The sequence below is a fragment of the Chinchilla lanigera genome, unplaced genomic scaffold (genome assembly GCF_000276665.1).
Source record: "Chinchilla lanigera isolate Chin_1 unplaced genomic scaffold, ChiLan1.0 scaffold00027, whole genome shotgun sequence".
Classification (NCBI taxonomy): Eukaryota; Metazoa; Chordata; class Mammalia; order Rodentia; family Chinchillidae; genus Chinchilla; species Chinchilla lanigera.
In genome coordinates this window covers 15,875,250-15,901,791 of record NW_004955428.1, presented here as the reverse complement: position 1 = coordinate 15,901,791, position 26,542 = coordinate 15,875,250, and positions in this window count along the sequence as shown.

Below are 26,542 nucleotides of genomic sequence, written 5' to 3'. Positions count from 1 at the left end.
GTAGTTCTGGTGTGTAATCTCTAGAGACTTGGAGAAGCATTTCATTATTTCAGATGTCTGAACTGATATTGATATCAAGAGACCTAAAAATCAACACAGTTTCCTTATTTAGATTTGAGACATGAGGGCACCAGATAAAACATGAAATCCTAGCTGAGATCTGATTTACAGCATGCCTGCTGTGTCCACAGATTCCAGTGGTCATTTCTCCTGTCAGTGAATAATTGAAACTGACACCTTTGGCGGCTGGTAAAATTTTATATTGAATACATGGTCTTTTTGGAAGATGCTATACTGTGAATGGTTAGGCAAGAGTCTGTGAAACTCCAAACAGTCTTTACTAAAATGTAAATCTAAAACAATACCACATTTTAAAATTGACAGGAAAAATTAATACCTTTTAAATATAATATGCTGGCCTGGCAAATCTCACAACATCTTTTTGAATTTATTGAGGTGATCCCTGAGAAAATGTGAAAAATCATGTAGAGTGACTGTGGACCTCTACAAACTCAAATAAGGAATAGCCTCAAAGACAATCTTAAAAGCCAGATGCACCTTTGTTCTAAATAAGATGAATATTGTCTAAGTCACATAACATGATTATTGACTTGTGAGTGCTTTCTTTAATATCTTATTCAGAATAAAATATCAGAGACAGTTTGTATTTATAAAGAAAAGAAAACAGTACACAACGGGGCTGGGGATTTAGCTCAGCGGCACAGCGCCTGCCTGGCAAGCGCAAGGTCATGAGTTCGATTCCCGGTACCAGAAACAAAACAAAACAAAACAAACCACAAAACAGTATACAATCCTAGCTTTGTCTCAGGGCTACCTTCTTACAAAATGTAGACCAAAGAGATGTAGATCAATTGGGCTTTCCAAGATGATCAGAATGATACAGCACATTGATAACATTATGCTAAGTAGGTCTGATAATGAAGCTAATGCAGCATAAACATTGGTGACTCATGTACACTCCAGAAGACAAGAGGTAAACCCTGTGCAGATTCTGAGGCATTTATATCAATAAAAGCATTAGTCGTCAGAAGCTCTGGATCTTTGCAGACCATTTTTTTCAGTGGTGAAGGAAAAATTAAATCTTGAACCCTCACCCAAGAAGAAGGAAATGTTGTAATCCTCTTTGGGTGCTAGATGGAGGATATTTCATACCTGGTATTACAGCTTATTCACTGGATCATGTCAAAGCTGCTAGGTTTGAGGAAAATCCAGAGCAGAAAGTATCTTTACAGCATATCTAGATTGCAAAGCAGTCAGTATTGTAGAATAGACCACAATGTATAGTAGGCCCTATGGCTTTGGAGCTATCAGTGGTAGTAAAAGCTGCCCATAGGAAATTTCTGGCAGTTCCTAGTAAGAGGATTAGAATGGCCATTGTGATTCTGGAGCAAGGCCATGACATCTTTTATAAAGATATAATCAGATATCTTTATAAAAGCAGCTCTTGGCATGCAAGTGGGGCCTGGTAGTAAAGGAATGCCTGCCAGCTGACCATGAATCTAGAGTAGCTCCCAATAGAATGGGTCCAGTCAGACCACCAGGATGTAGTCAGGAAGATGAGCAACAATCCAAGGAGATATGGAAATAGAATAGTCAGTATAAACATGAGCAGGACCAGAGTGCACAGACAAGTGACCTGAGCATGAAGCCTGCATCCATGTGGTGCACTCCACCATGTGACACTGCTTGTCCTCTAGTTTATGCCCGTAGTCTTACAGGTGATCCTCTACCACCATTGGAAGTGGGATGCAGAAGCATAGGCTTATCTTATAGGTGGGAAAACTTGACATGTTGCTGTAAATCCGACGTGGATGCAATACTGTGGTCTTTTCTTGAAAGATAATGACAAAGGAAAACTCCCGGGAGATCAGGATTTTGGTGGCATATCAGGGCATCGAATAGAGAAGCAGCCCAAGGTTAGAATACAAATGACCTGGCTGAATAGTTATTGCTTGAGTTCATATAACTTTCTCAAATAATAGTATAACTTTAAAAAGGAACATTGATTCTTTATATCCATGCTTATTCACTATTTCACGCTGAGAAAAAACTGTTTACTGTGTATGTTGAGAATTAACCTCTGCATAAAATATGTATGCATATAAAATAAGCTTGAACAATTTAAAATAGAAAACAAAGTATTAAAAGTGCCAAATTCATGAGCTTTGTCTGAATTAAATCAAGTCTTTGAAAATTATTTGGCAAGGTTGATAATAAAGATACAACCGTACTTTACTGGTCCTTCAGAATTTATTATTATAATCTTTTTCTTTTATATTTATCTTTCTTCCACAGAAATGTATATTCTCTGTTTTATGTTTTAAATATTGCCAATAAAAATTTTTCAAAAGTAATCCAATCTTCCGTGTCTACTGGCCACAAAAAGTAAAATGATGCTATCTCTGGAAATGAAAACATAAATAACACCAGAATCGAAAACGTCTGACTAATCATGGATTTCAGCTCCTGTTTTCTGTAAAACTGTATTTTGACTGAGAATGTTAGAAAAAGGTGACATAAAATAATAAACGTTTTCTCACTTACTACAAAATTCTTTGGAATATATTCAGTATATGTGCATTAGTTCACACTTACTTTTTCAGTTGACTTTCTCTACCGTCAGCACAGTGTCAAAGGGATTTTGACCCATGAAACGTCATATAGAGAAAAAGTAAAATCAGTTACATTGTGTTGTTATTAAGGTTAATTTTAATCAGCAGCATAAACTTGTCTTTGTTGTTACTATTATGTCACTTGGAGTGACTGTTTGGTTTGATTGTTTTTTTGTTTGTATTTTGAGACAGGGTCTTGCTTTGTAATACAGGCTTGCTCCTTATTATAGCCCCCTTACTAATGGGATTACAGGCACACACCACTATGTTACCTACTTAGATGTAATTTATCTGCCCAAGTTGCCTATAACTTCTTTAAAAACAGGCAAGTTACTTTTCTGCATCCTTTTGTTCCTATCACAATTGTTTGTACTTTGAAATCATTATCTCATTTAATCGCTACAATTATCCTTAAATGTACTGTTTTAGTGATTTTTTTAAGTATATAAGCTGATGGTTCTTTTAAGACTGTTATGCTTTTATATACCAGAAGGCAGACTCAGACTTATATCTGGTTTCAAAGCAAACACAATTTTTGATCTATACCAATAATTGTTGTATCGTTCCCCACGTTGACAATGAATCACAGAAGATTAGAGCAGTACACATATTTTCTTCTCCTGCGTCAGGTTTTAGTTCATCTAAAAATAAAACTGCAAAATCTAGTTTTCCTTCTTTCTGTTTAATGTCCAATGAACATTTGAGCAACTGTGTAGTGCTAAATATTGTACTAATCTGAAAGAATTCTTTTTCTATAGATTCAGTTAGGATTTGAAAACTAATAACAAGATTAGAATAAAATGACTGCAGAGTATCAAAGTTCATCATATGTGGTTCTCTTGTGTAGAGGATAGACTGTCACCTTAATTAGATACCTAAATTTTAAGTAATCTGTAATGATAGAGTGTTGTTCTGTGCACCTACTGCTGTTTTAATAATTGCACCCAAAAGTCATTAACTTCTAAATGATTAATGATTAAAAAATCAGAATGACAGTGGGTGTTACTCATCATTCATGATTTCTGTTGATTGCCTAACAATCCTAGCTGTGCTATATAGTGTTCTCACTAGATGCAAGGTAGTTAGAATTTTTTGTTCTTCTTTTACAATGAGAAAACTGAAGCACAAAGTTTAGCAGTTACCCAATGCACAAAGCTAGAAATGATAGAAGGGAGACTTATAACATGCTTGTCTTTGTCAAAGCTTATGTCCTTACCCATTGTCCTAGCTCGGGAAGGGAGTTTGAATGCATTAACTTAATGTAATTTTCAGAACAATAAAGAATATTACCATCAAAGACTTAATTACTTCATTAATTTCAAAAGTGGTAATATTACAACAGATGTTATCATTCTGTGACACAAATAGTGTCCTCTCATGAACAAAGACTAACTGTACCTTCAAAAGACCCACAGCATGATTAGGTTATTTTTCTGTTCTAGTGACAGACACTGAAAAACTTCATTGTGGCCCATTTGTGAGTTTTGGAAGTTATTACAAATCATTCCATATTTCTCTGCAGGGTCTTAGTTTTGTTTGTTTCAGGAGAGAATAAGACCTTTCTTCACCCTGCCTCAAAGAATACTGTGTTTAATTTCCCCAAAGGGCAAAATGGACTGCATTATGGTTGTCACTGTAAGAGAAAATGGTGAGAAGATCAAATTTATGTTTGTTTCCACTACCATTTCAGTTTAAAGTTGGGACACTGATTATCCATGAGAAGCTAGAAGTTGAAGAGAAGGGTAATGTGCTACATAAAGAATAATGTCATATTCGAAACTGAATATATTCAAGTGAAATTCCTTGGCATTTTTATGGAAAGGCAAGCAGTTTCATAGCAATCTTTATTTTTTTATAGCAATCTTCATAGCCATCCATGAACTTGTCATTTTTGTAGCATTTTTCTGAGGTTGGTAATTGTTGCTTCTAGATACACAACATCAAAATCTTAAGCTGTGAGTATTTGCTCCCCCATCTTGAAAATCACTAAAGAATTCTGATTCCTTTGGCCAAATACTACAGCACCTAAGTCTGTAGAATACCATTTCTTGGAACTCGTGGGGTTCAAAATGGTTTTGACTTCTTTCATTTGGGAGAATGTTCTAAAAGGAAGACTTTTTTAATGTTATTCACCTTCCCAATAATTACTAGAAGAGACTGTCAAAGAGGCTACAGCAGACATGACTTGGAGTGGGGATTTGCAATATACTTCAGTGTTTTAAAATGATTCTTTTTCTGCCTTTGCTGAGTTTAATCTTAGTAAACATAAATATTATGCAATCCTTCACAATGATATTACACAGCTCTGTGAGAACTGTGATAATTGGGAGGGTTACTACTACATGAAACACCTGGTCAATAAGACTTGAAATAAGCTTTGTGCCCTTCCAGTCCAGTAGGGACTGGTTTATATTTATGCTTCACATCACAGTATAACACATGATCCCACCACTTACGATTCAAGAATATCAAGGAGATATGTAAAGATTCTTTAAGGGCCTGAGTGTACTGTACATCTTTTTTACTGTTGCAAGGATACCTTACTAAATCATTAGATGCACGAAAATGGACCCATAGCATTCATAAGAGCAAGAGAACCCTGAGTCAAACACTTATGAGGGGGTACTTTCCGGATGACAATATAAAACCGTTAATCATATCTAAAGACACTAGCAGTGACTTTTGATTTTGCATTCTGCAGCTTTAACATAAAATATTTGTTTTTCTAACAGGAACAAATCCTGAAAATGAAGTTACTTAACTTGTATACCTAGTAGTTAAAAGAAAAAAAATAGCTTTCCAAATGTTTTTAGTTTACTTAGCTAAGCATAAACACGTTAGTATCAATCCAAGGTTTCACAACTTGAGCTGATTTTTTGTGTATGTTTTTTTCCATCATTGTGAATTGTTTGTTATTTTGTTTGGTTTGGTTTGGCTTGCTGTGGTATTTGGGCTGTTTTGAAAGCTACACAGTTTTAAGTGTGGTTAATCCAGAGTATTAGTTGCAACAATAAATCTTTGTTTTCTTCAAGGACAATCTGTTTCTGAAGTTAATTCCAAACAGTCTCTATGAAGAAAGACAGTACTGCCTCTCATTTCAGCAGCACTAGTTTGTGATTCCATTAAAGCTAAATATTCTGAACATATTCTTTAAAACTAAATTTGTGAAACTTTCATTTCTGAAAAAAATTATGTCGACATCATCTGTTGTGTTAGAAGCAGACAGATGAGTTTTAAAAAATATTGAAAATCAACACATTTTATTTGATTTCAGAATCAGAAATTTTTCAACTCAGCAGCCAAAATTGTTAGAAAATATTCACCACCTATTGAAATATTCATTGGAATTTGGAATGTGTATTAGAATTTAAGCCAATAAACCCTTTTCAATATTAATGTTAGCAGATGCTATAAATCTAGTAACAGACTGAAAGATTTTTAAGTAATTGTACAGTTAAATAATATTGTTAACATAAAATTTTCATACCTTAGGGATGTGAATGTGCTACGCTTAAGTATGAAAATGATTTTCTTTGAAATGTTTTTAAAATTAAATTTAATAAAAATTTATCTTAAAACTTACTCCATAATATATTTTTAGTTTTTTCTTTGTGCTTAGATCTTTATGCAGGTGATGTACCTAGATGTTCATGCAGACTTATACTTTATCAAGAGAAATGTAACCTAATAATCATGGGCTTTTTGTTACCTACTATCCTTTGTCATTTTACATAGAAATTTTTTTCTGTTCAGAAGAAAATTTTTTATTTTAAGACTGCATGCAATGCCTCCATAATGGAATATGCAATTTAATATTTTGCTACCATAGTTACTCGAGGTTTCAGAAAGAGTGAATGCCAAAGGATTTCTGCTCTTCTTTAATATTGAGGTATGTTTATGTATCTCCCAGCAATAAATTAAATATCCTTTTTTATACATTTTTGGATAGAACCAAAGGAAGACGTGAAAATATACTCCCTTTTCTGTCAAGATAACAGAGTGAAAAATTCAATAGCTTCCTTTCATAATTTTGGAACCCTATTAGTTTTGTTGATTTTTCATTTAATTATTTATGAAACCAAACTCTGATTTCTACTCTTACACTTACTCTCAATGCACAATATTTTACTTCTAGTCATCAAAATGTGCATGGATTGTTTCCCCAAGCAATTCTATATCAAACACTAATTGACTGTCACACAATTCAGTTTAATTCTGACACAATCTACTTGGAATTAGTCAGATTACACAGAGACAGTGCTGAATCTCAGAAGACTTCCCCTAACTTCAAATGTCTGTTGCAAGTCCTAGGTTGGAAACTGTACTTCTGATGAAATCAGGGATTCCTACTCCAATCAACAGATTTGGCTCATTTGATAGAGCAAATCATGGAACTGAGGGAAATACTTTACTTATACCCACAGGTTTATTGTAAATGATACAGATGAACATCCAGATGGAAGTAATGCCTAAGGCAAAGGGTGTGTCTCTTCCACATCCTGTCACAGTAAGCCACACCTCAGGTACCTGAACACACTCACCAACCCAAAAGATCTCCAGATTGTGTCATTTGGAGATTTTATGGAGACCTAATTGTACAGTTGTGATTGATTACATCATTGATGATCAGCTCATCCACCAGTTTCTCTCCCCTTGCCAGAGGCAGGTAGATGAAACTAAGAGTTCCAACCTTCCAGCCACATGGTTGCCCGTTTGCCCAGACTGCTGGCAACAGACCACCCTGTTAAGCCTCAGTAAGGGCTCACCAAGTGTCACCTTGTTAGAGCAAAAGGTGCATCAGTTATCTAAGAATTCTCAAAAGATTTAGGAGTTCTGTGTTAGACACTCCTAAATGAAGAAGTTACAAAAATGTTAGAAGCGGTATGTCAGGACCTCAAGGCAAAGACCAAATGTTAGAATAGAAGATTTTCCTAGCATTCCTATTTACAGGGGTTTTAGGAGCTTGGTTGCAGGAACTAAATACAGTGTGTCTTATTATATGACAATACCACTAAACTCAGCGTTTAATTTTATGTCTTTCTTCATCCCTCAGCCTATTAGTGTACATTCCATATGTAATTCATTAACAAGAAAACAGCAATGTACATAATTTTATGACTATAAAGAGATTCATTTCCAAATACTATTTACCTATACCTATTAGAAAAAGGTATTTGCTAAAACACTATCATACTTTGATAGTGTTAAATTTGATACTTCATCAAATTTAGTATCAGGGTATTCTAGTTATCCATTTTGTATAATGAACCATCCAAAACTTAGAAACTTAAACATTTTGTTATTACCTTTTCCCATCCCAAGGGTTAACTGGGCTTTGCCTGGTGGTTTTCACTAGGGAGTTCTCATGGAACAGCACTAGGTGGTGTGTAGGGCTATACTTATTTGAAGATTGTTCTCCACTGAACATCCAAGCTGACTTCATCACTCAAGCATCTGGAGCAGAGCTGGGAGAATCAGAAAAGTTAGCGGGTAGGGAGGCATATGTCTCTCCAAATGACCCCTCTGGGTGACAAGTTGAACCTTCCTCACAATTTGGTAGTTTCAGAGTAGTAAGAACTATTACACGCTGTTATTAAATTATCTTTTAATTTTTTTATGTGCAAAACATTGATGACATCCTGTGTCTTGAACATTAAAAGCACACAGTATCATTTTCTCCACAGAAAGGGAGGGAGGGAGGGAGAGAGGAGAGAAAGAAAGAGAGAGAGAGAAAGAAGAATGTTAGATGAGTTAGTAGCCCAAACTTAAGGTAGAAGAGGAAGCACACAGGGAATGATATTGGAAAGTATAAAGTCGGGTTCATCTGTAGAGATTAGCTGCTGATGTAGTTTATAGCTAGATATCCCCACAATGCCTCCTGTACTCATGGGTAGGGATTTGGAGGGGTGATTGGGTCATGGGGATGTGATGCTCATCAGTGGATTATAGCGATGAGTTTATAATGTAGTGTTAGGAGGTGAAGTGTGATAGAAGGTTGATCATTGGAGTTGCCCTTGGAGGGATATATCTTTTTCATTTCATCTGTCTTTGCTTCCTGTCTGCTATACCCTGAACAACTCTCCTCGGCCATGCTGTCCTGCTTTGGAACCAGCAAACTATGGACTCAAAACTCTACAAAAATGTGAGCTAGCATAAGCTTTCCCCTTTAACTTTCAGGTGTTGAATATTTTGTTCCAGCAATGAAAAAGTGATTTAAGATAGCTACAAAGCATTCAGCGTATGAGTAAAATTAATTCCTGTTTCTTAAGAACAATTCAAGAAACATCTTAATTACCTTTAGAATTTTAATTTTGACTTATTTAAGAGAAATATTACCTCTGTCAATGTTTCTTTTAATAAACTGAAGAACAAAGAAAGTGATTTCTTTGAAAATTATGATTAAGAACCTTATGTTGTTAAGAATCTCATTAAACTTAATTCTTAAAGTGGTCAACTTTTAAAATTTTCAATTTAAGAGTTTTTTGAGAATATTTTGCATCTAATTGGTCAATTTCTGTGGCTACATATACAAACCTTACTGATTCTATAGGAATTCCTCAGAATTGCTTTATTGAGATACTGCTTTAGATTACTGTGATAGCCACTGCTGATACAGTTGAATGCTACTTAACAGGAGAGATGATACCGTGTTGTGAATGAGTCATCTTTTCCAGGGCTTCTGGACCATGTACTGCCTGCTCAGGATACATTCACTCACCTTAAACAGTTGTGCAGTTTTTAGTCATCAAATGTGAAAGGGAAATATGGAGGACCAGGCAAGAGACCAAATACCATGTAGTTGGCTGGATCGTTTTCCAAAATGAGAAAATAATATTTGTGTTTTACCAAATTTATTGAATATAGGCTGTTGATGGATCACTAGACACATTAATCATTATGAAGCAAAAATATTAAATTTCTGATAACCTGAGTAGGTTGTAGAATTAGTCATTTCCCATTCTCCTTTGGGAAATCAAAAGTTACCCAGAGACTTGGTAAGCATGTGAATTTCAGTTAATACATACTGCCTGTTGGGAAGGGTGGAAAAATTGGAGGCTCTTATGATACGTTTTGGTCCTTGGATTTCGTCTGGGAGGGCGTGATAAAGTCTATAGTTGAACAGCAGCCAGTGCTCCAAGAGAAAGGTGAGAGCTCATTCACCATGATTCCAGGATAACTGCTTGGCCAGAGGTTTCCTGCAGAGAGAGGGTGAAATCTATGATGCTTTATGACATTGTGGAACTGTGTTTTCCTAATATAATTTTAGAAGGTTATGATTTTAAGCTGTCAGGTTTTCAATTTATTTATTTTTTATTAAATAGAGTTAGAATTAATGCTGGAGTTAATGCTATACAGCATGTAAGAGGTCCTCATGTACGGACTGGAAGGGAGTAAACTCATGTATTAGAGGAGAGGTATTGTAATATATAAATTATATGAGTAATTAATGAGTAATTATATGAGTAGTTAATGAGTTTATGTGAGTGATGTGTTTTTAAAAATATTTTTCTCTTAATACATATTTTAAAAGACTGTGAATTAAAAACTCCCCAAAATGCCTGTCAAGTAGGTCAAAGGAGATAAATTTATTTTTTAAAAGTTCTTCATTTAGTTAGTATCTATTGAGTGATTTCTTTACACTAAGCACTTAACTGGTGAGTAAAACTAATTTCCAGCCCTTTCATAGCTTGCCATTCAGGAAGGATGAAAACAATGACTAACAAATCAGTGCGTCGTTAATGCTGCATGCCATAAAGGAGAGAGATACTCTTGAAAGTAGTGCAGAAGGAGGTGATTTTTATTAAGAACAATCAAAGTCTGAGGAGGTGATATTTAAGCAACACTGGTAATAAATAACTCTAGCAGGAGTTAACCGAAATAAAAGATTTTAAAAGAACAGCAACTATATGAACAAATCCCCTAATGAGAAATAAGGAGAACATTTTCAGAAGTAAATGTGGTTCAGGTGGTTGGAGCATGTAAAGGTTAATACATTGTGTCAACTTGAGTAGTCTAAAAGTTTAATTAAGTGACTTATCAGGGGGCCGTGGGCCTCAATTTGAAAACATCTTGAGCCTGTGCAAGAGAAGGGCACGGAGATGGTGTGAGTGCTACCCCTCCACCCCAGGGTAGCCTGTTTACAGTATAAGGGAGAAAAAGAGGCCCGCTTCTCCTCCTTTTGGCTCTTGTTCTTGCTGTCTTCTGCCACCTTGAACTATTGCCCCTCTACCACGCCACCTTGCCTTGGAGCCAGCTTCTTATGGACTGAGACCTCCACAAACTGTGAGCTAAATAAACTTTTCCTTCCTTAATTTTGGATGTTGGGTATTTTGTCTCAGCAATGAGAGAAAAGTAACCAAGACAGGGTGAAGAGAAGGAAACCAGTATGAGACTGGATGTCTAAGATGAGCCAGATCATACAGGGTCCCACTGAACATTAGAGATTGATATTTTCTCTGAAAAAAAATAAGCCACTGTGTATTTTTGCTGGGTTTTGTTGTGCTCCAATGCGTGTGCATGTGTGTGTGTGTGTGTGTGTGTGTGTGTTCATATTATTTCATAAACAATTGGAGGTTGAACTGAATAAGAGTGATAGAGGAAGAATGTTGAGACATAAAAAGGTTATGAAGAAGTAAGCTGAGAAAGATGGGAAGACATGCACAGATATTAAATATATTGATGGATTACATGTGGGGATTAAAAGAAAAAGAATGAAAAAGAAAGGTAGATTTAGATTTGGGATTTATGAAATTGCAAGTATTTTCTGAAACTATAGGATGAGGAGTACACCGTAGGAGAAGCTGTTCAAGGGAGGAGAGAGACCCAGACCAGAGTCCTGGAGAAGTGTTGTGTTGGAGAGAGAATTAATACTTTCAGGTGAAGAGTGGCCAGAGAGTTGTAAGCAAATAGAAAGAAAATAAATAATGACTTCGTATGACCTGAAAGAGAACAATGTTGCAGTAGAAGGGACTGGTAAATCATGCCAAATTCTGTCAGGAGATAAAGAAATAAGAATCCGAAAAGTGAAATACCCCCGGACATTGGAAACATACAAAGCAGTAGTGACATGGTCCAATCATAGAGGAATCCACATAGACACATTGGTGTGAGCTCATTTTAGTGATTCAGTAGAAGACACAACAGACCCAGATAAAGCCAACAAAGTAAATAATTAAGAGACTCAAAATGTATTTCAATGAAAATTTTAAAGGATACCCAACTCATAACCCAAAAATTAAAAATAAATTCAATCCTACCAGTGACTTTCATTCTTACACACCTGAACTTTTTTTACATCTTTCAAATATCTGCATCTGCTGCTCATTTCTCTCTTTCTCTCTCTCTCTCTCTCTCTCTCTCTCTCTCTGTCTCTCTGTCTCTCTCTCTCTCTCCCTCCCTCCTTCCCTCCCTTCCTTCCTTCCTTCCTTCTAATATATGAAGTTAAAACTGTGGAATTTTTTCTTTTAAAGTGAAAAAGAAAACAATACCAAAATAACCATGAAGGCAAAAAACAAAATAATAAAAACAATGCAGGATTTCAAAATAAGATGATAGGAATTAACAACGGTTATTATATTACATATTGTTATCTTCAACAAAGTTGCTCAGATTACGAGATGCAAGAATGCAAGATTGATCAAACAATTATGGATACTAACAAGTAATAAAAAACACATTAGAAACGATACAGAGTTTCATCAAACAAGATAGTAAGAATTCAGCAATGGCTGTTATATTGCATATTATTGTCTTCAAACCACCTCTCACCTTGTTTTGAAATTCTGTATCATTTTTACTATTTTTATGTTGTTTTGTTGGAATTTTTGAGGAAGTTTTATTTTATTTCTATTTTTGCTTTTTCTTTTATACTGTTTTTTGTTCCATAATTGGAATATCGAGAAATATCCTAGCAAAACAGAATATTATAGTCTTTAAAATTATCTTCCTGGCTTACCTTTTTCTACTTTTGTTTTCTAATTTCTGTCACCAAAAGTTCAGGACATAGGATGGCAAGAATACAAACGTTCTTAACTGTGGAAAAGTGGGGGAAATGAACAGCTGAGGGCACAAACAGAAAATTCCTATTAGTATGTAGAATAAGGACGAGAGGAAATAAAAAGGTTGTAAATGTGTGGATTTTGGTAAATACTGTCCTTCGTCATCTGGCAGTCATGAAGATTTATTGTTCTCAGGTGCCCAGCTAGCAAGAAACATCAATGTTTAAATAAATATTTATTATGTATTCTTTTTGCCACATTGAATGGGAAAAGGCAAATATATGCCCCTTGCTTATAACTTACTCCAGTGGAAATCAAATAATAGTTTACTACCATAGTTTGCTACAAGTTAATGATCTTAAGTGAAGGTTTAACCTATTTAAAAAGAAACAAAATCCCAGTGTAGAAAATGTTTATTGACAAAACTGCAGTCAGTGAGTAGGAGGGATATATTTAGAGGAAGTTGAATGAACTCAAAACAGGAATAAAGGGTTTGAAATATACTAAATAACTGAAAGCATCCTGAGCTTCAAGTTTTGTTCTCAGATATATGTTCAGAAATGTTAAAATTCTCAAAGGCTGTGAAAAACCATGCTGCCTTGGAATGTTATCCACTGCCGTAAAGTGAGATTCCCTCATAGAACTCCAGACCGTTAGTTTGTGGATATCAGTCATCAAATGGCAGTATCTTATTGAAGACTACCAAATGATTAAACTGTGCATCATTAAGTATTTAAACTTATGTGTTAATTTTCCCATTTAACATTTCATTATGTTTATCAAATTAAGCCAAGCAAAGATCTAAGATATTTAAATTTTTTTCTCTCATTTTACAGACAAGACAGCTAAAATAGAGTAAAGATCATTGATTTAAAAAAGTGAATTAGTAAAACAACAATAAAAAAACTTGAGAAAGTTCGAGTATTCCTTAATATTTTAAAAAATTGTCCACTTGGTGAAAAAGAACAGCCCAAATAGAGAAAACTTGTGTGGTTATTTTATCTTTATGGTCTTTATAAATAATCCTTTGAGATTTGTGATTCTTCCTCACATCTTGGAATTAGCAATATAATTTGAAATGATAGTCTTAGACACATGATATTTCTTGTTGTACATTCTACATACCTGCAATTTTATCTTAGTAGAATCTGAAAAAAAATTCTTCAGTTTTATTGCTGTCATTGATTAAACTTTTAACCTGTTTTGCTCCTGATTTTTTTTTTTTTTTTCCTCCGGTGCCGGGAACCGAACTTATGACCTTGCGCTTGCCAGGCAGGCGCTTTTGCCACTGAGCTAAATCCCCAGCCCCTTTGCTCCTGATTTTCTGCAGAAGTTTTTAAATATCAATATCACTCTAATACTGACAGAGGTAGCAGTTTCATGCCTTGTAACTGTGACTTTATTGGTTCAACTCAGAAAATTTTTGGCATCGTCTGTAGGCCATTATTTCCATATATACATATGTATGTTTTCATATATCAAATATTTCCATCTCTGTCTCTAAATATGCATGTATACACATATATGTGCATGTTTAAGTGTGTCTAACTTGCCTGAGTTCCATAGCACTACTTTTAGGCTCTGTTTCATTTTTCCAGGGAGAGAGAAAAATTGATTCCAAAACATTTAATGTGATATGAAAGTATCACTATAAGAGTATCACTTAATAAATTATAGCTATAAGAGTATTGCTTACAGCTATAAAAGCATCCCAGTTGATAGTCCAGGTGTTTGTAAGGTATTAAATATAAAAATTTATTTATTTATTTATTTATTTATTTTTTTGGTTTTTCTCCGGTACCGGGAACCAAACTCATGACCTTGCGCTTGCCAGGCAGACGCTTTGCCGCTGAGCTAAATCCCCAGCCCCATTATAAAAATTTAAAGTAGATGAAAATATTGAGAATTTCAGCAAAGAGCAGAATAAGTGGACTTCCTAGAAATGAAAAACATGGTACCTGAAATTAAGAACACAGAACAACAGCTTAAAAGAAGGGGGAGTAGAGGGGAGGGTAAAAGGAAAAAAAAAGAATTAAAATATGTATGTGTACCAACTCTCCACAATGAATTTAATTATTATGAACTGCAAGGATGCACTAACAGAAATTTTAAAAAACAAGAAAATGCAAATGATAAAAAAAAGGAGACTTAAAAGGGTAGAATTAGCAAAGGTTTTTTCTTGCAGGTTTTAAGAAAACCTTTATACTGAAATATGGAGGAAGCACTGGAAAGAAAAGTTGAAATGATTTAATTGGCGTAGAAGAATAATAGGAACTTGAAAATGCAGAATAAACAATATGACAAAGAATAAATGAATAGAATCTTTTAGAGTTGATGGAGAACATTTGGTTAGTCCATGAATCCAGAAGTTTTGCAGCTCCAAACAAGATAATTTCATAAAAAACGCTCCCTCACTACAGTCAGTTGAAAAAGAAAGCAAATTTAAAGTACCTAGGGAAAAAAGGAACTTTAACTTCAAAGGATCAATAGTAAGAGTAAGCATTGATTTTCCCCAAACAGCATACAAGCTGAGAAAAAGGAATATCAGCACTTAAGTGTTGGGAGAAAACAGCTTTTCCTTTGGAAGGCTTGAATTGGCCTCCCTCTCCCAGCTCCCAACCTGCCTGTCAGCGGAGATGTTATTCTCAGGGAACTCAGCTCAGCACCCAGGCTGTCATCCCCAGACACAGGACAAGATAGGGCAAGAGATAAGATAGGACTAGAAATCTTGCAGGTCCCAGGACATCTGGGGTCATCTGCAGACACCCGAAGATTTACACTAGATGCTTCAAGGACTTTGCCCACAGGAATGCAAGACTGTGAGAGATCTTTAACCACAGATGTTTATTAAAATATTCCCTCCTAATGTCACTTGCCTTCTTTCAGTCCCTCTAAAAGGGACCCACTTCTCTTTGTTCCGTACATACTGTCTTTTTGCCTTCTCTCTGCTTGCAACCAGGCACAGTAAATTCCACACCATGTTGCCTTAACCAAGCCTGGTGGTCTCGGCTGGTCTCTGCTCCTCACGCTGTTTGTAACATTCTTCAGATTCTATAGCCAGTTAAAATGTCCTTCAAAAACTAAGTTAAAATAAAGATTTTTTTGCAGCTCACAAAAGCTCAAGCAATTATGCCTGCCACGGAAGTAGTAGTCAATGATGTTATTTTTCATGCTTCAGGTAAATAAACTTAGAGGGAAATACAGAAATACAGCAGGGAAATGCAGCAGTCATGAGCGGGAACAGCGATGAGGAAGGGGTGGTCAGAGAGCGGAGTCTTGTTCACTTTGAAGATAAGGGAGCCATGGGCCAGGAGACTGTTGTTTAGAATGTGAAAAATGTGAGATAATATATTGTACTTTGTATATTTCCTGAAAAGGATACAGCCCAGGCCATGCATTGATGGTAAACAGCAAGACCATTTTTTTACTCCCAATTTACAGAATTGCATTGATAATTGACTTTTTAAAAAAGAGTGTTTATTTTGTCATAATTTGTTAAGAAGTGTTACAGGCAACTAAGTTAGATAAAATATTACAGGCAGTCATTTAGGGCTGGGTCCTTGAAGGAGCCAGTGCACAAGGCGAGATACCTTACAACTGTGGGAGAGACAGGCGCCTCCACTGTGGGCCAGACCTCAAGACAAAAGATAAAACAAATGCACCCATGTGTACTTCCTAAGGATAAACATCAGGGATTGATATTCTAAGTAGGTCTCTGTCACCATGAGAAAACCAGGAAGAGCCACTAACCCAAACCCCTGCAGGAAAAGCCCCTGTTCTATATTCACGCTCCCTTGCTATATGACTTGTTCCCCATTTGATTACAATTTAATCAATTTTACCTGAGCAATTATACTCCTAATCTTATTGGTTAACCATAGTTTTGTCCCGCCTCATACCCACCTTGCGAATTCACAAATTTCCCACCTTGGACCGGCCTCATATTGTGGATTTGCTCTATAAAAATCCCTAGAAAAGGCAGGGTCCTTGGTAACCCATTCAGGACCCCTTCTGTCTCTCTCTTGGACATAAACTTTCTTTCCCCCAATAGATATATTCTGCTCTTAACTTCCATTGTTTCTAAAGTTCATTCTTTGATTTTAGAGAACATGAACTCATACCAGACATCTAGCAGGTTGGGAGTTTGTTTCCCTTATATTAGAAGAAAGAGAAGAAAATAATACGAATAACATACTGTTTTCTCTCAATAAAAATAAATATGGAAATACAAGTTTAAAATGCAATGAGATATTCTTATGCTGCGACTAGAACTGCTAAACAAAGTTTTGGCCAGAATGTGAGTCAACTAAAATTGCCCCAATGCTAATGTTTCTACAAAAAAATGGTTTATCCACTGTTGAAAACAGTTTGGCATAAATCTCCTACAGTTAACGTCCATCTACCTTATGAATAAGCAGTTTATTACTGAAGGTATAACCATGAAAAATGAATAAATATGTCTACAGAAGATGTAGATAGGAATATTTCTACCAGTTGTTATGAAAGCCAAAAGCTTAAAGCAGACTATAGCTCAATAGATCAGACGTAGATTCAGTTATACCCATAGCAATCAAAAACATTGAAACATTGATATACGCAATAGCACAGATTATTCTCACAGATAACAATGATCGCATACTATACAGTAAGTTAAAATACTTGTTTATTCTGAGTGATTTTAGTCTGGAAACGGAACACTGGAATTTTCTGGATTCTTTCTTTTGCTATAGGTGGAGTTTATATCAGTGATAGACTGGTAATAGAAATTAAAAACTAGGCCAATTTGGAGGCAAACACCTGCAATCCTAGCACTCAGGAGGATTACTAACTCGAGTCTAGCTTGGATGATTTAGCCACTTAGAACTAGAGAGACAGCTCATTGTGATGACCCTGAGCAATCCTGTTCTGGCACAAACAGGAACAAAGCAAAAACACAGGTCAAGGAGTATGAGAACATCAGCAAAGCTTTTAATTTACAGTGAAGAGAAAATGGGGAGCTTCAGCTGGAAAACAGGATGAGCTGAAGATCGAACAATATTGATGGGGGAAAACCAGGCTGAACCATGAACACAGGAAGGGAACCAGCTTTATGGGATTGCTGGGATGAGTTAGGGTCTGGTTGATTATCATCTCATTGAAGTTTTACGAGATGATTCCAGAAAAGTCCTTATCACTTGTTGGAGCAATCCAGTTCTCCGGAGATGGTTGCTCTTGCTTAAGAGGTCGACCTCGATTCTTGTCATAGGGTGATTGCTCCAACTTTGGGAGTGACCTTATTATGGAATGACCTGTCCTCAAAGTTCCTTCTAGAATTCAAGGTGAGTATAGATGTAGCACAATGACTACAAACTTTGAGATGTCTTGGACAAGAAATTTAAAAGCTAGAAGTTGAATGTTTTTAAAAATCTTGAAAACTACTTAGCTACTCTTATCTTGGTGTCTTCAATGTAAAGGGAGATGAGATAGGTTAGGAAAATTTAGGAAAAATAAACCAAGTTTTAGACAGACATTGCCTAAGTGATTAATTACATGCCTAACCTGCAGAGCTGAATAAGAATCTGACCCAGATTTTAAAGATAATTTTTAAAAACACATAAAATAAAGGTAGAAATGACATGCTTTATCTCATTTTTAGTTCCCATTGGACATCTGAAGGCTCAAGTGAAGACTCAGTGCCTTTTAGCAAAATCAGTTTTGTGTCTATGTCTCTGTCTCTGTCTCTGTCTCTGTCTCTCCTCTCTCCCTGCCTTTCTCCTTTTCTCAGTCCCTCCCCTTGTATGCATGTGTTTGTCTGTGTATGTATATGTGTGTATATATTTTCGAGGTGAAAATAATATTTTATGCTCCTTCATGTGTTTTATCCTTCGTGAAAAAGGACAATAATACAGTAGAATGAGAAGTTGTATAGGAATAAAATAAATTACCACAATAGCACAAAAGGTGAGGGGCATGAACCAAAATGTCGTAGCTTTATTGCATGGAATGTAAGTAAGATAAACAATCCAGTCACTCTTACACATTTTTGAAGGCTTAAAAGCAAAAAGTATAGTAAAGTTTCAATAAACACTTACTAGAGGAAAATAACACAACAAAAACAAAAAAAAAATTTATCATAATTACAAAGTTGAAAACTCGGGCTTTACTTTAGTATATTAGAAGAAGAATGTTACATGGTATTCTTGTAGACAAAAATACAGAATTTAAATAAAATATTAGTTTTGCTTTAAAAGGATCATTCAAATGGAAATCAAAATTGTATAAAGTGATTATTATATCTAGGAATCCACCGTAGTTTAATTTCTTAAAATAGTTTTGGAGGCCAGCTCTGGCTTTCAGGATTGTTTTTATTGGTCTGCCTTTTGCCTTTTCAGAAATTAAATCATTTTAAGGATATGAAAAATATTACCTCTGTGTTATTCTGTATGTCTCTTTTGAATGAATTACATGTATTTTAAAATCAGTTTGACAAATGTATATTTTTGACACTATGCAAGAGAACTGCAGTCCTTGGCTGTAAGTTAAAGTGCATTTTGAGGAAAGATATTTTCCTTTATGTCAGTCCACCACAGTGTCAGTTGTTCTGACAAGAAACTGAAACATACAAGTTAGGATCTGTACACATGGTGAAGGCAACCCATTTCTCCCTGACTCTCTTGTGTGTAGGTTTTGAGGACAGCCATTTCAAAAGGCAAGAAATTAAATCATTCTTACGGTTCTTTGCATATTTCAGAAAGCGGTAAAGAATACAAATTTAAGGTAGACTATACTGATTCAGGAAAATACATTGTGGTAGAGGGTAATTACTAAAAACAATGCAAAAAGGTACTAGTAAAAATCTAATAGAGTTTCACTAGATAAGATGACAGGAGTTCACCATTGTAATTCTCTTGCATATTGTTATCTTCAGATCAGTTGCTTAGACCACCAGACACAAGCATGCACAATCAATCAGAACATAAAAAATTGTAATCATTAACTGTTCATTTCAATACACCATCAGACATCAGCAATACAGTTATCACAGCTATTCATATATATATTTATATTTTGCCTGCCTTCTTTCTTTTTTCTTTCCCTCATCCCAGTCATTCCTTCCTTTGAGCAATTTCTTTCCCTTTCCTATCATCTATTGTGCGTTTTGAGTTTTACCTAGCTCTTTTTCTTTGTTTGTTTGTTTCTCCTTTACTACTCTCTTTAAAATAAAAAAAAATCTAATAGAGGATAAATATAAAAAACAACCTAATAGAGGAGAAAAACTAAAAAATAAAAAGGTGGTGAATCTATCTCTAGAATTTCTGTTTCTCACAGTGCTTGAAGTCTGATTATTTCCATTATGCTCAGCCTACCTACCCTTTAACATACTGCAGCAACTTCTACTATACTTTCAACTGATTGTATCCCAGTTTACATCATTTCACTCTTCCATACCCAGAATCTAGACTCTAAAATCCAAATGCATTTATCGCTAATCCCTTCTTCATATGCTTCTCTCCCTGACGCTTCTGTTGACATTTTCAGTTTCATTTTCTCATGGGTTTCTTTGACTTATAGTTTTTTTGTTTGTTTGTTTGTTTGTTTTCCGGTACTGGGAACTGAACTCATGACCTGTGCTTGCCAGGCAGGCGCTTTTGCCACTGAGCTAAATCCCCAGCCCCTGACTTATAGTTCTGACTGACATCATTGGTTATCTGGGTTGAGAACTCCCAGGTCCAGGTAATAAGCCCCTAAGGACTCCTGGTATATATTTGAAACTGCGGGGTAAAATAATATTTATTGTAGCAGCACATGACTGTTTAATGCTGCAACATAGTGTGATGCTATCTCAACACTGTGGGAGTTTATTTTTGATAATTTGTCTTTTCTGTTTCAATGGAAACTCCTATGGGGAGAAACCTAGCATGTATTTTTGACTGTTGTATTCTCAGATAGTGGAACAGGGCCTGGCACAGAGGAAGTACTCATTCACGTCTTAGTATAACTGTAGGTCTGATTATCACCACTTTTTACTCCTTAGCTACAGACCAGTAGGTTGCTTGAGTTCTCAAGGCAGAAATTAGATAGAACTTGTGCTTCCTAGATCACTTATGGAGCAAACACTTTCCATCTAAGGACACCCTTCTAGTTCTACAAACCAAGCATACAATGGAAAACAACCAGTAGTCAGATACATATGCGTACTACAAAATGCTTGGGAACCATATGTTTTGGGAAGACGAACAATATGGAGCAGGTGATAGGAAAGAGAAGGGTATGCAATTATAGGGTGGTTGGAAAAACAGTGGGTGACAGCTCTGTGTAGTTGATCCTAAAACTACCCAAAGAGAAGTTCCTATAAACCGTGTCTGCTATGGTCTTTGTTCTAATGGAGTCTGGAGGATAAGAATTCAGGTAAGAGCTCCAGCCTATTTTAAGGCATATGCCAGAATAACTGATTTTCAGTGGACCTTGTTTATTAACCTGAAAATTTACATGAATAAAAGTTTAAAATGAGGACCAGAGAATTTTACTAAAAATATTTCCAGAGATTTATATGGCATGCTTGTATAGAATGTATATTAAATTATCTTTGGGCTATGAACAAAACTATATACATGTAAGAACTGCTTAGTTATGAAAGGAAAACATACATGTATATTAATGTTAAAATAACTCTTGTATCATACTATTCAGTTTGCACAATAAATGATTCATTTAAAGATCTTTTACAATAGTACTGATATTTAACATAAATTGCTGATCTGAAAGCTAAAGTGGACTTCAAAAGACAACTGATCAGACCTTTGATGTGAAGGTCTGAAGGGCTTAGCAACATAGTTAAGGTGACAGAGGCTAGTTGAAGCGCAGTGAAGGAAAGGGGACATAGAACTCTCATCTTTTTACTGTGGGGTGTGACAGCCCTCATGATTCAAAGCAGTTTCATTAGTTAGCAAGACATTTTAATTGGGAGAAATAAGGAAAGTTACTACAAAAGCTAAGGAAGATGAATTCCTAAGTAATTTTGTCTTGCTGTGTTGTGCTTTTGTTTTTTGCTGAAATGGTAGACTCCGTCTTGTTTCTTCTTCATGTGTTCAAGGACAAGAGATTCAGGTGGTGCCTGATTTAGATTCACATCATTTCCTTTTCGCATTGTTCAGTTCTATTCAATTTCGCATCTTTTGATGCGTTAACAGCCTTACCAAAATAGCAGAGCACTTTCCTGAAAAAATGCTAATACATATTACTCATGGAGAGGTAGCACTTTTATTGTTTTTAGGAATCAAACTGATCTTTTAAAAACAAGATTCTAGTTTTTACCTTAAAAGTAAAGCTTTTTAGGATTTAAAATGAATTTAAACTACAACCTTGGGTGTTGCAGAACATTTCTTTGGACATTTTACTATATTCAATATGTAGACTTTTACTAAACAAAAATATTTTATCAGTACATTTTATGAAAATAGAATATACAACTGCAAAACATTTTTCATGAATTTGAAATATTAGGTATCTTTTATGGCAATGTATATAATGCCATGACAGTGAAGTATATACTAAAAATATGCCATAGTTTGGCTTTGGCAGAGTATTTGCAGCCATGTGGAACATTTCCTTTCCAATCTTTTTTTTTATGGTTTGGTTTTTACTGAGAACTCAGGGATCCATTTTCTGTCTCTGAAAGGCCACTTGGCTGTGCGCTGGGGTGGGAGAGAGGGCGTTCCAGAGACAGTGGTTGGCTGAGCGTGCTGCAGCTGCGTCCTGCACTGGCTCCCTCTCCAAGTGTCACATGTCAGGATTTTAAACAAATAATGCACCTTTGTCCACAATAACAACAGAGGGTTTGAACCAAGGTGTAGGGGGACAAGAGTGCTTAGAGGACTGTGCTCACATATACCAGCACCCCAGGAAATACCTCACTGATAAGCTTGGAGGGACACCCAGAAAAGCAGTTCAAACAACTCACCCCAAAGAATCTCTTTTCATTTCTTACTATTTTCTTTTTTGTACTGGCGTAGTAATAGAGAGTATTCAGTATATAGAAGGTAAGTTATAAACATATTTGTTTATTGACTTTAAGGAATTTAAAAAAAAATTGTGCAGTAATCTAAAAAGAATTTCTTTTTTTCTACATTCTCCTTTTCTATATAGCTTAGTGTTTCATACTACCTTGATTGCTGCAAGACTGAGACTTCTATGCTTTTTAAGAGTGGAATGCTGGTCTTGATAGTTTAGCAAACAGACCTTATCAATTTGACCTAGAAGTATCTGTAACTATATGACAGGAACTCCTGTGGTTTGGCTATATGGTTTTAAAAGCCTGTGCTACAATTATTTCTTTTGTTTTCAGAGGCTCTTGCAAAATTTGATATTCACAGCTGCTAGGCATCAGTTTGGTCCAGAAACAATCTCACCGCAGAAAAGCAAAAGTGGCTGAATCCGTATGATTGCCAGATCATGCCAGGTAGTGCTGAGAACTCAAGTGCAAGTGCTACAAAGGTAGCCACTGCCCCGAGGGCTCTAAGGTTTCAGGGAGCTAGGCCAGACTCCTGTCTGCTTCGACCCTTGATAGCATCTAGGAATTCGTAGGAGTGAAGTAACCACAAAGGATCGGGGTTCTTTTCTTCTTTCTTCACAGTGACCATCTTGAAGCAGAAAACTGATATAGGAATTACAAGCCTGAAACTAATGCATATTTGCTTGCTGAGGAACTCAACTGACATTCCTCTTATAAGTAAGGTAAAAATTACACCATGATATGTGTGTATTTATTTATTTATTTCATGGTTTTTGTAAACTGAGTGAGATAAAGTTAGGAAGTCTTATGTACAGAGGCTGAATACAAAGCAACAACTTCAGAAAAAATTGTTTCACTATTTGAATTGCATCTCTTTACATAACATTCTTAATTAAATTATGCAAGAAGATAAACATATGAGAAAATTGCTGTAGCCACAAAAAGGAAGACATAACGATAAGTAAAAAATGGGCAATACTCTATTCTTTTGTGTTATAATAAGAATTCCTGTCAATAACTCTTTGGGAATTAGGTCACTTTAGGGAGTTCACTCTTCATCTAACTGGCATATTTATTGTAGAAAAGATTTCTTGCTGTGAATAGATGAAACATAGTCAAATCATCAGTATAATTTAAAACATGTATTTTAAAACTTTAATATAAACATGAATTTAAATGAAAGCATTACTGGAAAGAGTTGTGCATATACATTGTTTTACTTTGTGTTCAGTATGTATTCTGTGCTTTTGGGACAAAACATTCACTTCATTATTTTTGTCCTTCGGCTGTTAGCACAGAGAATTCTGTACACTCTTATATCATTTCTAAAATTATGGACAGCATTTGTACCCGTTTGTTGGGTTTTTACTCTTGTCCCACTGTAAAAATCAGTGATGATGGTTTTATTTAATAATAGCACAGTAAGACTATTAAGAATAAAACTACTCAGAGACCTCACAGATTCTAGACCTCCACCTCTACTATTTTGTCAGTCTCCTATTTGAAGGCAGAGTGACCGTAGTAAGAAGAATTAGAAAACAGCTGGATTTGAAGAAACAGGAAATCAGGAGACTAAGTGGCTATACGGTGTGAACAAATCGGTTTCCTCATTGTGAACTTTACAAACAACATGTAAAATAAGGAAGAGGTCAAGCTCTAAGAGAGCTCATCTCCAAGCTCTCTCTTCTTCTAAGGTACACGATGATTTTAGTGCAACAAACTTTAGGTACCTAGAATTTAATGAGCTGCAGAAGTCAAAGTGAACAAGGTATGGTCCTGGCTTCATGAGGTTTTTTCATGTAAGTAATGCACAGATTTTGCCCTTTCCCTGCTAATTTTCTAATGAAGATCCATTCTGCCTTATCTATCTATCTATCTATCTATCTATCTATCTATCTATCTATCTGTCAAATCTATCTACCTGTCTATCTATCAATCTATCTATCGATCTATCGATCTACCTATCTATGGAACCGTGCCTTGAAAAGAGACCGTTGTGCTGAGCCCTTTGCACTTCCCTAGCCCTTTTTTGCCAAGTAGCTGTGTAGCCCAGGTTAGGCTTCAATTTGCAATCCTCCTGCCTCAGCTTCCCAGAGCTTTGAGATTACAGGCAAGCACCACCATGTCTCACCTACCTTTTTCTGTTATGAACAGATGTATGATTGTATTCGGTGTTGTAATGTGTCCTGTCAGAATATATTAATTGCCAATGCTTCCTTTCTCTCAAGGATAGCTGTAATTGCACAGTTCTAATAAGATCTACGGTGAGATCTACCAGATGGATTTTCTTCAATGAAAATAATGTTTTTCATGTTAGGAAGTTCCAAGTCCAAGTAATGAACGCTACTCTTTGGAATACACTTTAGTCTGCAGGTTAGAGATAAAACAGTTGTTGCGACCACAAGTAGAGAGTTAAAAGGAAACTGTGTCAGTGACTAGTGACTCCATTGGGACAGAGACACTTGTGTATACAATATACATTTCTAAGTTGTTATTAAGAAGCTATAATTCCTATTTCTGTTATTTTCAGTTTAGGCAATCTAAATTTACATTTTCATCAAGCAGCAGTACTTTCATGTATATTTTCTATGTGTGAATACCATAGTAAGTATCACTAGATTCTTTAGGAAACTTAAAATTTAAGCATCTATGCATAATCCATATATTTCCACTGAGTTTAAAGGTATATTTTAATCTCTGCATGCAGCGGTTATCTTTGTTCCGGTATTTTATCTTATTTCTCACATTTGCTTTCATTGGATGTTCATTTTAGAGTTTCTAATTATCCTACAAAGAACTTCGGTTAGAGAAGCTTCTGTTTTATTTACATGTTGATCAAATGTTATTATCTGTTTCTTAAGAACGCGTGACACCACAATTTATTATATTTTCAGTTTTCTATCCCTTTCTTATTATGTAGATCTATTATTGTTTAGCTCAAACATCCATTTGCCTTTATAGCATCTCAATTTATTCTTCATCCTAATTCAATAATTATGTTTCTATGCATTGCCTTTTCCTTATATTCAATTTTCATTACTTGTCATCTCTGGTTTTCTTATTATTCTTCTTGCCTGATGCATCTGTCATCTTTGCTGTCATTGCCCTTGACAGCAAATCTGTGAGACTCTGATCACCTCCATACGTGATATCATTTGTCACTTGGTACCATCATTAGTCATGTTGTGATGTAATGTACTAACTAGATGGATAAAATGTACATGAACATTCTCCATGGTTTGTGTATAGGGAGAGTGATCCTCTTCATTAAAGTCCTTTGGCGGGTAACAAGTAATCTGAACAGGGTTCCTATGCTTTGTCTGTTTTAGGAATATTTTAAAAAAAATCTTTAGAGGAAAGATAGCATGATCTACATTGCAGGTTGCAAACAGCCTGGAAATTGTGTCACATGTTAGGATATATACCTCTTCTGAGAATGATAATAAAATTCATGGACATTTCCTAGTGTCTTTCTAAAATATACCTATTGATACCAGTCAAGGCTAGTGTGAAATAATAATTTGAAAAGTCATTAGAAATTATTTTATACTCTTCATAATCATTTTTAAGTTTAGCAAATTTTGTTTAAAAATTTTAGTTTGTTTAGTAATAAAGCAATTTCAAAGTGCTATGCAAAACTCTGCAGGTCAAAATAGATGAAGTCCCAGTCCTCATGACATTTAACTGTAGGGAATGTACATAAGCTAATATATATGTTGTGAAGGAACTAATTGGATATTTGGTAAGCTACAGCATCATACCATGTCCCATACAACTTTTTTTGGAAATAAGTTGAATTGAAATACAGGCATGTGTTATCAGGGACTGCTTCAATGCTACAATGGCAGTATTGGCTCCTTGAGAGATTTTATCTGCTGCAAAGCCAAAACTATTTAGCATAGGACCAAATATATTGTTGA